The following is a 13,799-nucleotide window of genomic DNA, read 5'->3' as shown; positions in this document are numbered from 1 at the left end:
ATGAAAGCTGGTTCTGTTTAGAGTTTGGATACGAAAGACCGAAGGATGATAAAGGCAAATTAATTGCATTCAAGAAATTACCTAGAGAGGACAAAGCAGATTATGCAGCTGAACAGAGAATGATCGCTTTAATCCAGACGGCAATTAGAAATGATATTTTTGCATTGCTTAGTCATGACGGGTCGTCAAAATCTGTTTGGGAAGCTTTACGTGTTAAAGCTGAGGGGGGTAAACAGATTAGAAACAACAAAATTGCATTGCTTAAGAAAGAATTCGATTTATTTGACAGTTTAAAAGGAGAGTCGGTGAGGCAAATGATAGAGAGATTCTGTCACCTCAAAATTGAACTTGAACGTTTTAAAATTGAGAAAACAAGAGAGGAAATTATTGATAAAGTCATTGAAGCGTTACCACGAGCTGATCAGTGGCAAACGTTTGTTTTTATTTTGAAAAATGGTGCTTTATATGACACAATTTCTCTTGATGCTTTGTTAGAAAAGATAGAGAGTCATGATCTGGAGCTACAAAAGCAAAGCAAGATGACTGGTTCTTTACATCAACAGAATGTTGGCTTGTACTACAAAGGCAGTGTACCTTCGGAGAAAAGTGTTGGTCCACCAAAGACAGCATTCGGTGGTGAAAAGATGAAAGAACCTCAAACAACTTCATCAAGTTATCATTCTGGGTATCATTCATCTTCAAAATCAAGTTGTGATGAAACTGAGGAAATTCTGTGCAATATTGCTCTTAAACTGAAGAATTCTCCGTCGATGAGTATCAATGCAGCTAAGCAGCAAATGAGTTTCCTTGCATCTGTTCTGGAGTCATATGAAGGTCTTGTAGCTAGCAAGATTGGAAACTCCGAATTGACCAAAGAAGACTACGACCAGATTGATCCGGAGGAAATGGAGCTCATTGACATTCGTTGGTGTTTAGCTAGTTGCATCCGCAGAGCTCAGAGGTATATGGAGATTACTGGGAAACAATCTCTTGGAGGTGCATCAACAAAGCTTGGATTTGACAAATCCAAAGTGACCTGCTTCAATAAGCAGAAAGGTCATTTCAAGAGAGAATGCACTAATTCTGCAGTTGGTGGAAATGAACATCCATTCAATGATGATTATTACCGAAAGGCAATCTATCACCGAAGCAGAGAAGAGCCAAAGATGATTGAAGATAAACCAAGAGAGAAATCAAGAGCTTGTTTTGTAATTCAAGATGATGAAGGTTTTGATTGGTCCGAAATTTGTCCAGAAGAAGATCGCTTGGAGAATGTTCGAAAAATAGCTCATGGTAGAGCTATGACAGAGGAAAGAGAGTTTGTTTTTGTTGCAGAAATCCATGAAGAAAACAATGAAGAAAAAGATAAAGTTGAGATGAAGGAGAAAACTCGAGAAGAGATTTTGAGTGAGAAAACTTATCGAGAAAGAAATGTTGTTTACAACAGAATGGATGACATGCAGGAAGAGTATGAGAGTGCTGTCAGCAACAGAAGATGGGATAAGAAGAGAGAGTGTTACTACAACAGAGAAGGAGAACCAGTTGTTCCAAAGAAAGATATAATCTTTGATGACGTTCTTCTCATAATTCCCTTGAGAGCTGAATACTATAGAAATGTGATGAACGATGACACGTATGCAAAAAGGCATGAAAAGGAGATCAGACATGCCATGTTATCGTGTCTGAGAAAAAGGGATGAAGAGAGAATGAAGAAGAGTGTTGAAGAAATGGTGAACAATCTGAAGAAAGTTGCTGAAGAAGTTAACACAGAAGCTGTTGAAGTTGAGGTTGTGAACGAAATCAAAAGTGAAGAGGTTGTTGAAAATGAAAAGGTTGAGAAAACTGTTACTGAAGAACAGCAGATTGGAGAAGATGAGAAGAAAATTGGAGGTTTGATAGAAGAAAAGAGTGAGATTTTGAAAGCTGGTGATGCTGGTGATGAAGTCAGTATTGAAGAAAAGCAGAATGTTGCTGATCAAAAGCAGACAGAGGCAACAAACACCAAAGTGCCAATCACTGAGGTAAATTCTGATTCTAACATCTTGACTGAAACTGTTGAACAGTGCAAGAAATGCATGGAACCGTGCAGAGCTTGTACTGAAAAAGATGAGCAATTCAGTACGAGAGATCTTGAATTCACAAAGATTGAAAAAAATTTCAAAGAAAAATGCAAAGAAATGATAGAAAAAGAAAAAGTTTTTAAAGAAAATGATGAAAAACTTTCAGAAAAATGTAACAAATTAGAAAAAGAAAATGAAGTTTTGAAAGAAAATGTTTTGAAAATGACAAATGAATGTGAACAAAAAGAAAATGTGGTTCAAGAAATGAAGAAAGAATATGACTCTATGAAATTAGCATATCATATTACAAAAGAGTCATATGAGAAAGTGAAAGACGAAATGAAATATGCTCAATCAAGAATGAATTATCTTTCTGAAACAACTAAAGAGCTTAAACGAATGTATTCTATAAAACAAGATGTTTTTAATTCCTATATTGAGGATGTTGCTAAGCTAAAGCGACAGATTGCTGATTTAGAACAGGACAATAACAAGTTAAAAAGTTATCATGTGTCGTCATATGTGCTTGAACGAATTTTCAATATAAAACCGGGAGATGGTGAATCTGAGCAAAACAAGAAAGGCATTGGCTTAGAGTTTCATCAAGTTCCACCACCGGAAAAGTTCGCATTTTATGATGAGGAAAAGGTCGAAAAAGCTTTCAACATGGTAGACCAATTGCCAGACAACATTGACATAACCTATTCCAAATCTGATGATTCTCATGATTCAGAGGTGGTAGGTAAAGTCGTTGAAAGTGGGTTGAAAGAAGAGTCGGTTGATACAGGTAAATCTGAATCACAGGATGAAGATGAAGGAAATCTTCATGATGGATATCTGAAGAACACAAAATCCGAGAAAAATTTGAATGATGATTCAAAAGGATTGGTGTATACCATGATTGGATCGGACAAATTGTTCTTAGATGTTGTATTCCCGATTCAAAATGTGATTTCAGAAAAGGTTGACAAAGTTTTTAAAATGGTTGAGATTGAGAAGTCTGAAATTTCAAATTTTGTTGGTAAGAGTCGTAAAGGTTCGTATAACAAGCCTGGTTTCAAGAAGAAAAACATGAAGGCTGGGTTGGGTTATAGGAAGAAACAGAATCGAAACAAAAATGAAACGCCAAATTATCAGGCAAAAATGAGTTTTGTTCAAGGAGACAGTTTAGCAAAAGAGAAAGAACTTAAAATTGGACGACAGTCTAATGAAGAGTTTGAGGCACAAAAGAAAAAGCTACAACCACAGGTCAAAGATGTGTCCATGAGAACATGTTTCAAATGTGATCAAAAAGGACATCTTGCACGAAAGTGTCCAAATCTAAAACCTGTGGATGTTGACAAAAAGAAGATTGATGCTGAGAAACAAAAATCTGAGAATGTGAGACAAAGGTCAACCAAATTTGATTCAAAACAAACTTTGAGGTACAACACAAACAAGTTTGTTTCGAATCAAAATTGGAAATCAAACCAGAACAGGTTCGATTCAAGACAGACCTGGAATTCTCATACACCCAGATTTAGAACAACATAAAGCTGGAAAACATCTGTTGATATGACAAAACCCCAAGAGTTTTGGAAATCAAAAGTTGTTGTTTAAAATCAAAGTGATCAAAAAGAGAAACATTTTTACAAAAGGGGTACTCCAAAAGGTCAGACATGGAGTGTTAAAAAACAAGTGACTTCGGTAAAAGATGAGAAAGTTGAAGTCAAAGTTGAAAAAGTCATTATGAATGATGATAAAGAATTTCCAGCATTGAATGCATATTGTGTTGAAATGCCTAAGGTTCAACAGACCTGGGCAAAATTGTTCAAGTAGTTGAATTAGTTGAATGTGCAGGTGCTCAACAAAAACAAAGATTGTGAGATTGGAGGTTGGAGCAGCCTGGCACAACAAGAGGAGGAGGTTGCTGCTAGACCCTGGTTTAGTTGAACAGGGAGTTTATTTGTTTTTCTGTACATAAATAAACATCATTTTAAAACCCTAAAAATTTGAAAAATTAAAAGCCAAAAATATGTTTTTAGTTTGTTAAAAATTTGAAAAACCAAAAATATGTTTGTTTTTAATTTTTGTCAAAAATAGAAAATTTCAAAAATATGTGTTGATTGAATATGCCGAAACCCTCACGGCGGAACAAACATGATTACTTTCACAAGATTGAAAAACGGTTTTCAAACTGTAAAAGATCAATGTGTTGTAAATCATGGGGGTACTTTATGCTCGTTTTTCTGCTAACTGTGCTAAATAGTAGTGTTATTTTTTTTTTAATTCGGTTCACAAGATGCAGAAACTGGATGGCGGGACAAAGCTATCAGTATTGGTTGTCAAGTTTTCTTTAAATGATTTTGCATTTTAGGGGGAGAAAAATTGTCAGAAAATCCAAAAACATTAGAAAAATTGAAAAAGCCAAAAACATGATAAAATTTGAAAATTGAGTTTTTGTGTAAAAAGAGGAAATGATAGTACATCAGTAGACAGTTACAGTATGCTAAAGAAATGTAATGATTATATAGCGTTAAACAGTCTCACTGATGATATGTCGATAGGTTTTTATACATCTAGTAAACTTTTTCGGGATATAAACCTAAATTCAAATTTGCTTATTTCGTGGGGAACACTACTTGGATATATAGGTAACCCCTGAAATCTCGTTTGAAAGGTCCCTCTTTCTGAGATACTAGGTCTTTATACTCAGTGATATCTGGGGTATTATTCCGGGACTTCTGCTGAATGGAAGTTCTGACCTAGTCCTCGAATAATACTTTTCGCATTGCTTGAAACATAGCGCAACCCTCAGTAAAAATGATGAAACAATAAAATTGATAATCATTGTTGTTGAAGAAAAGATCCTCTAAAGGGGACTCACCTAAAGTCGAACCGTCATCTCTCTGCTGAACGGAAGTTCTGACCTGAGCTCTCACGGTTTCGCACCTAACCCCTTACAGATATCATCTAGGTATATTCACCTGTAAGACTGAATATTGGGATGTGGATACGGGAGTATATTCAAGAGGTGGGACGCATGAATGAGTTTAAGTTCTTAAAACACCTAATTCGTATCCTGAATCAGTTGAAATTTGTGTGAAAATTTAAGTGGATCAGTATATCGACAATCTAAGTGAATTGTTTAATTCTTAATGTGTAACTAAGCTCAACGGTACTTGTGACTTGTCAAAAACTAATATGATCCTCTGACGCATACTCAAACAAAAATATTGTCTGTAAATATGTTTGTACATATTTCTTTACTACTTTAAATTTTCAGAAAAATTCAAAAAGATTTTTGATTCTGCTTTATTTTCGACAACTGATGTCTGAAATGCTGAGTTTCAAAATCTAAGTAAACTGATTGTGTTTCTGAAAATAAAACAAGTTCATTAATTTGATACTTGAATTAAATTCAAAAATCAAAAAACAGTTTGTGATATCTCCAAGTTCATTAATTTAGACTTGGATGATTAACTGTGAGAGAGTTAGATTCTTTAATGCTGCTAAATCATTTAGTTTATTGATAGGGGGAGTAGTTAAAGAGTTTTAAAAGAGCCAATTTACGATTTCTGGGTAGTTAGATTTGAAAAACATTGTATTTATGAATGTTTGAGTAATTGCAGATAGTCCAGACTACGATCCCGAGAGCAGAGTCTAAGGGGGAGTCTGAAGACAAGCTTGAAGCAAGGGGGAGCTTGTAGATAGAAAGCTAGGTGTCGATCCCAAAGCACGGAAGCTTGACGAAAGGGGGAGCCTGAAGCTGATGGAAGAAGAGAAAGATTAATGGATACTTACAATGTTACAACTTGAATAAGAAGGCAGGCAGAATGATCAAGACTGAAGATGTGTCATGTTGAAGATTAGACACTGAAGACTTCGTCAATATATGAGGGGGATTCTGTTAGTGCATTACGTCTATTGACTTCGTCTTGTATCATGTAATAGGATAGAATAGGATTTCCAGTGCACGAGGTTCGAGAATCAAAGTTTAGTGTTTAAGATGTTGATTCCGCTCAAAAGTGTAAAAGGGTCATTTCGAGCGAAATCAGAAACATTTGATTCCGCCCGAAAGTGCTCCTTGCCATTTGGAGCGGAATCACACTAGTATAAATAATGCACTTGTTATTTCATTTGGCACACGGCTTCTGGATTTGTAACGAAGTGCTGCCAAAATCTGTTCAGGTTGTAATTGATGTTATATTCAATATAAGTGACAGATATTATAGTATCAAGCTGTTTCCACGTCCGTTTCACTGATTCCGCCTTTGAACCGGATATAAAGCTCTTCTGATCGACTCAGTCGGGTCAAACAACGATCCTACAGAGTGAGAGTGAGTGGAAGGTGTGAAGTGAGGGTGAAGGGTTGAATTTATAGGCTGAAAGGAGTGTTCGAGCGAATGGGCTTTGGGCGAATGGGCCTTTCATGCGACTGGGCCTTGAGACGAGTGGGCTCTTCTTGCGAGTGGGGATGGTCCCTTCGCACGAAGAGGGTAGTCCAGTTGCACGAAGATTCAAGTTTGCCATTTTTCACGTCTTTTAGCCGGTTTTAAGTGTTTTAAGCATACAAGTGCAATGTATAAGTATAATGTATAAATAAATGCTTGTATAAACTGATTTTGCATGTATAACAAGTATGAGTTTTCGTATAAGAGTTTGCATGTATGACGAGTATGTAACGAATGTATAACAAGTATGCATGAAAAATGTATAAAATGATCGAGTTTTATTGTGATTCAAGTATCGGATTACAATACATGGAAAGGAAAAACGAATACAAGAGAATTACAAGTTTCCATAAATAGAAATCAAACAAATTTTATAAATAAGGAAAGTTCCAAAATGCGAAGCGTTACATGAACAATGCGTCATCAACGTAGAAAAGATGAGATAAACCCACGTTACCATTCCTAATCTTGATCCCGTGTAATTCTCTAGTTTTTCAAAAGTACACAAATGGTTCCTATGGTTTGCACTTTATAACGTATTTAGTCCTCAACTTTTCCAAAAGTACACAGATAGTCCATGTTGTTTGCACTTTGTAACGCGGTTAGTCCCCAATGTTTAGTGACTAAATACATTACAAAGTGCATACCACAGGGACCATCTATGTATTTTTGGCAAAAATTAGGGACTAAATGCGTCACAAAGTGTAAACCGCACGGACCATCTCTGTACTTTAAGAAAGTTAGGGAATAAATTCAGAATTTTAAATAACCACAAAACCCATTACATGTAGTAATTGGTTATATGTTTCAATCTACGATAATTACTATGGTGATGTGAACTGAAATAAGTCATTTTATCTAGAGTAAACTGCCATTTTGGTCCCTATGGTTTGGGCACTTTTGCCATTTTAGTCCAAATCTCAAACTTTTTAAATATGAGTCTCTGTGGTTTCACTTTTATTGCCATTTTAGTCCAAAAGTGAAATTTGACCAGAATCCCCAAATTAAACACCCTGTTTTGTCCTTTTGCTCAGGGGTATTTTTGTCATTTTCAGCATTAATATATATATATATATATATATATATATATATATATATATATATATATATATAAAATCCTCAAAACTCAATTTGATTATATATAGTCATCATCATCACCATCCCAACATCTGCATCTGTTTCTTCTTTCTTTCTCACCCCAGCAACACCACCCCTCTTCTTCTTCTTTCTTTCTCACCCCAGACATCACCACATGCCACCACAACCACCACTTTTTTTCTCTTTTTCTAACCAGTTCAGATTAAGAGCCAAAAACCAAAAGCCACGAGTTTCAGATCCATCTCTATTCAAATCCATCTCTTTGACCGGAATCCTAGCCGCAAGTTTCAGATCCACCGCTAAATCTAACACTTGTCACTCCCGATCTGGACAAAAGAAGAACAATCAACTTGAAACGCCTTACCAAAATCTGACCGGAACCCTAGCCACTGTCGTCGGAGGCGCTGACTAGGTCTCCGAAACACCATTGCTGTTTTCTTCATGGCCCGAACAACCTTCATCCCCGTCCTTTCGTCTCTAGGTCGTTATCACGAAACCCTAGACTCGGTGGTGGTGGTGGCGGCGAGGGCTGGTGGGTAGGGATGATAATTGTGGTGGTGGCGAGTGTTGGTAGGTAGGGGTGTTGTCTGATTGTGGTGGTGAAGCTGGTGGCGGTGTCTGGTCGTGGAGAGGTCTGGTGGTGGAGGGGTCTGATGGTGGTGGGCAAAAGGTAGAGAGAGGGAGTGAGGGAGATGATGGTGGCTAGTGTTGGTGGTTGAGTTGTGGTGGTTGGTGGTGATGGCGGCTGGATAGTGATGTAGAAGACTGTATTTTTTATGTGTGATGGAGAAGATGATGTAAATGGGGATATGAATATTAATAAGGGTATTTAAATGAATTAATAATTTATTTACTTTAGTTTTTTAATTAAGAAAATGTTAAATTTAAAGCAGTTGGACAAAAATACCCAGCACAAAAGACAAAATAGGCAGGTGGTAACAGTAAAAAATGAGAGTTTTTGAATTTTGGACTAAAATGCCAATAAAAGTGAAACCACAGGGACTTAGATTTAAAAAGTTTGAGATTTGGACTAAAATGGCAAAACTGCCCAAATCACAGGGACCAAAATGGCAGTTTACTTACTTTTTTTTGGAAGGCAAATTTCATTCAAAACAAACACCATAACAATATATGTTCTATCAGTACTGGAAACACACAAACGTACATCACCAAAACTGTCAAATCCAGCTAATTATTAAAAGTTCCATTTTAAAAATTAAAAGTGCACCATTGTTCCCATTCCATTTCAAGTTCTTCGCTCGATGTTTTATCCACAAGTAAGCCATGGATTTAATCTCACCCAACAGCCGATCTGGTTACTTAATAATTAATTAAAGGTGTCTAGGGGTGTAAGAGGTTAAGTTGCCCTAGACACCGGAAATAAGTTCGCTAAAAAGGTAAAATTCAGCAGAGCTTAATGGCACTCGAACCAATAAATAAGCTCGCTTAATAAAAAAAATCTGAGCTTTATAGCAAACTCAAGTAGACCCTTGAACATAGATGTGCATATTATTTAGAGTTAATTGCTCGGATGGTCCCTGTGGTTTCACGTTTAGTCCCCACCTTTTGAAACTAGCATGTATGCTCCCTATGGTTTGTCATTTTGTTACTCGGATAGTCCCCCAACATTTACTCTGGGGACTATCCGAGTAACAAAATGACAAACCATAGGGAGCATACCTGCTATTTTCAAACTAACTGACATCTACTCAGGGACTATCCGAGTAACAAAATGACAAAACATAAGGAGCATACCTACTATTTTCAAAAGGTGGGGACTAAACGTGAAAAAACTTAAAACCACAAGGACCATCCGAGCAATTAACTCTATTATTTACTCCCTCCGTCCCATTAAAAGTGTCATATTTTGAATTTTCAAAGTCTTTATTTATAAACTTTGACTTTAATTATATGTTTTTTGTGTTATATAAAACTTAATAAAAATTAACCCGATAAAAACACTTGTAAAACACACTCAAATCATATAACTTTCATCAAGTATTATCTAACACAAACAAAATTATTTAAGGTCAAAGTTTATAAATAAAGACTTTGAAAATTCAAAATAGGACATTTTTAGCAGGACGGAGGTAGTATATATTTACGAATTTTGTATTTAATATGAATAGATTTTACATAATAAAAATAACTATGATACACACATATAATTAGAAGTATATAAAGAATAACTATAAGTAAAGTAATACTTAACTTTTAGTTAATGAACGAGCGAGCTTGAGTATGAAAGTGTTCTCACAACCTGAGCTTAATCTATGTATTTACAGCTCGAAACGAGCCAAGTTTTAGCTCAAACTCTAATAATTTATGTTCCAATTATTAGGGGGCGTTTGATGGATTCCTTTGAAATCCATAGATGTGTTTGGTTGATAAATGTATTAATGGAATTATAATTTAAAAATACCGAAAAAGACAAAATTACCCCTAGTTATAAACAATTGGCAAAAGTTTTAAAAACAACTATCTTAGATAAATATTCTAAAAAATCCAAAAAATTATAAAAAACTATAAAAATTCAAAAAAAATTCTAAAAATCATAAAAAATCATAAAAATTATAAAAATTCAAAACAATTCGAAAAAATTCAAAAGTATCAAAAAAATTAAAAAATAATAAAAAGTTCAAAAAATTCTATAAAATCAAAAAAATTTCTAAAAAATCAAAAAATCTATGTAAAATAATAAAAAATTCAAAAAAACCTAAAAATTCAAAAAAAATCTAAAAATTAATAAAAAATCCAAAAAATTCTAAAAAATAAAAAAAATAAAAAATCTAAAAAATAATAAAAAATCTAAAAAAAATTCTAAAAAATCAAAAAAATTCTAAAAAATAATAAAAAAAAATCCAAAAAATTATAAAAATATAAAAAATTCAAAAAACTATTTTTTTGAATTTTTTTATTTTTTAGAATTTTTTGGATTTTTTATTATTTTTTGGATTTTTTTATTTTTAAATTTGTTTTTGTTTTTTAGAATTTTTGGGGCTTTTTTTAGATTTTTATTATTTTTTTGATTTTTTAGAATTTTTTGGATATTTTTTATTTTTTGGAATTTTTCTGTTTTTTTTAGAATTTTTTAGATTTTTTATTATTTTTTGAGTTAATTGCCCGGATGGTCCCTGTGGTTTCACATTTTTTCATGTTTAGTCCCCACATTTCGGAAATAGCAGGTATGCTCCCTATGGTTTGTCATTTTGTTACTCGGATAGTTCCCTGACATTTACTCAGTGGACTATCCGAGTAACAAAATGCAAACCATAGGGAGCATACCTGTTATTTCCAAACTAACTGACATCTACTCAGGGGACTATCCGAGTAACAAAATAACAAACCATAGGGAGCATACCTGCTATTTTCAAAAGGTGGGGACTAAATGTGAAAAAACGTAAAACCCAAGGACCATCCGGGCAATTAACTCTTATTTTTTTGATTTTTTAGAATTTTTTGTATTTTTTTTATTATTTTTTTGATTTTTTTAGAATTTTTTTGATTTTTTTGATTTTTGATTTTTTAGATTTTTTTTTGATTTTTTATTATATTTTTTTTATTTTTAGAATTTTTTGATTTTTCAGAATATTTTGGATTATTTAGATTTTTTTAGATTTTTTATTGTTTTTTTATTTTTTAAAGTTTTTTTGATTTTTTAGATTTTTTTAGATTTTTTATTATTTTTTTGATTTTTTAGATTTTTTTATTTTTTAGAATTTTTTGGATTTCTTATTATTTTATTATTTTTATTATTTTTATTATTTTTTAGAATATTTTGGATTTTTTATTATTTTTTTGATTTTTTAGAATTTTTTGATTTTTTAGAATTATTTATTATTTTTTTGGATTTTTTAGAATTTTTTTGATTTTTTTATTATTTTTTGGTTTTTAGACAAAAATGAAAGAGGCAAAGGGTTATTTCTGTAACTTTGGAAACATTCCCGTGATTTTTTAAACTTTCCTTTGAAATTTAGAAGGAATTTGAATTCCATTAAATTAGGGATTTTGTTGGAATTGAAATCCAATTCACTTCAACTAATTTGTCCAACCAAACACACAAAGGAATGAAATTCAAATTCCAATTCCCTTGAAATCCTATGGATTCCTGTCAACCTAACATGCCCTTAGAGATTGACAACAATATATTACCAATAGTATATACATCATTCTCTACGTGTTCAAATTATACTCTTATACAATTAGCAACTTGAGTTGTGACCCCTTTGTTTAAAAGTCACACGCTTTAGTTCATTTTACTCACACCCTTTCATTATTCATTTTACCTACAATTTTTTTTCATTATATTACTATTAAACAACGTGTCCTTGATAATTTGATTTGGTATGGTGGTGTTAGTAAACAACGTGTCTCTTCATTCATAATTTGATTTGGTATGGCGTCTGCTTTTCATCAACCAGCGCGTGTTCATACAAAAAGCCATACAAACCATCAACAATGCCACATCCCAAATGACTTAACACATCCCGCTTCACATTTTAACCCAACGTACGAAAAGGTTATTCCACCGGTCGGATAATTAAAGGTTGGAAAAATCCTCCGGTTCGACGTATTCTCTCGGTTCGTGTGACAATTCACAAAAGCTATTCATCGTATTAAAAGGTTATTACACCGGTTGGATGATTAAAAGGTTGAAGATTCCCCGGTTTCATGTATCGGAAAATCCCGCCATATCTGTTACCTAAATCACACCGCCCATGTGTTGTATAATTATTTTGTTGTGTGGTTTAAGATTGTTGGAAATAAATTTGGCATTATAATAATTATTTTGTACTTAGCCTAAGACCACCCGTAGTGGTGAACAAAAATAATGCCTTCACCATGGGGCATTATCCGACACGTGGCATCCTAGTCAGCGTTGAACATTATAGCAAAAGTGGCGTAGTGGGGCATTATTCCAATAACGCCCCTTCCAATTATTAAAAAAAAAGGAAACAAATGGTGATTGGCTGGTCAAACACATGGTCACATGCAAAAGTGGCTGGTCAAACACAAATGAGCGTTTAAAAAAAAACGCCAACAACAAATTTGAACAAAAAAAACACCCGAAAACGCCGGGTGTAATGGGGTCCGGGGTGTTTTTCGGCGTTTTTTTTGAATTTAAAAAAAAACGTCCCACTACGGGTGGCCTAAGTATAATTATCGTATAACTATTTGTTAATCTAAGTTTGTTAGTTATAGGCGGTTAACCCCCAAACGACATAACTGTTCGGTGGGTATAAATGCCCCCACTGATCATCATTTGTAAATAATAGTATATTTGTAATGCTATTTGTAAATATAGTATATTTGTAATTGTAATGCTAACTATGTGTTTAGTTTGTATAAGTTTGTGTTGAAAAAACATCAAGATTCAGTGATTGAATCTTATATGAAGAGTGGTTCTTGATTCATCCTTTTTCTATCATAGCGGTACGCTCATCTGGGACATGTGGGAAAGACGAAGTCGGTGATCGACGAGGAGAAAGTGACTTTGGGAATAGATATGTGAAGAAGAGGAATATTGGAGTGGGTCCGTTTTAAAAGAAAAGACGGAGCGAGTCTATCATGATTCGTGAAGAACCATGGATAAATCGAGTAAGTGTATTGTGGTAAGAAATTGTCATAAACGATCCCGTTGAAGAATCATCACAAAGAACGAAAACATCAATAAAAACATTTGATAAGAAATAATTTATTCGAAGAAATATTCATACTTTGTTTTCACCCAAAAGGAATTTGATTGAAATCAAATCAACAATCAAGGAGCGAAAATTTATTGTGTTAGATTAAGAATGACATCAAGTTTGATCAGAATCAACCAAAATTGATAAAGTCGTTCATTGTATACCATCCAACAGAAGTGTTTGTTTCATGGGTTACGAATTGTGATTATTACTCTTTTTGAAAGAAATGTAATGTATATATTTTAGGTTGTTTAGTGTATTGGTGATTCTATACTTGGAAGATTAATCATAGGTGTTTTGAATAGCATGCTAAAATAGGTACATTTAAACTAATATTCTTTTCTTTTGTGAGATTTACGATCTATAGGTACATTTAAACTAATATTCTTTTCTTTTGTAAGATTTATGATCTTAAAAATAAGGGTTTGTTATTAAAATGTTGTTCGTCAATGATATACATATGTTATTTGTATTATTTGAATTAAGAATACTAAATAAAGCCCATATAGATTCTTTTAAAT

The sequence above is a fragment of the Helianthus annuus genome, chromosome 11, assembly GCF_002127325.2.
Source record: "Helianthus annuus cultivar XRQ/B chromosome 11, HanXRQr2.0-SUNRISE, whole genome shotgun sequence".
Taxonomy (NCBI): Eukaryota; Viridiplantae; Streptophyta; class Magnoliopsida; order Asterales; family Asteraceae; genus Helianthus; species Helianthus annuus.
This window is presented reverse-complemented; position numbering follows the sequence as displayed.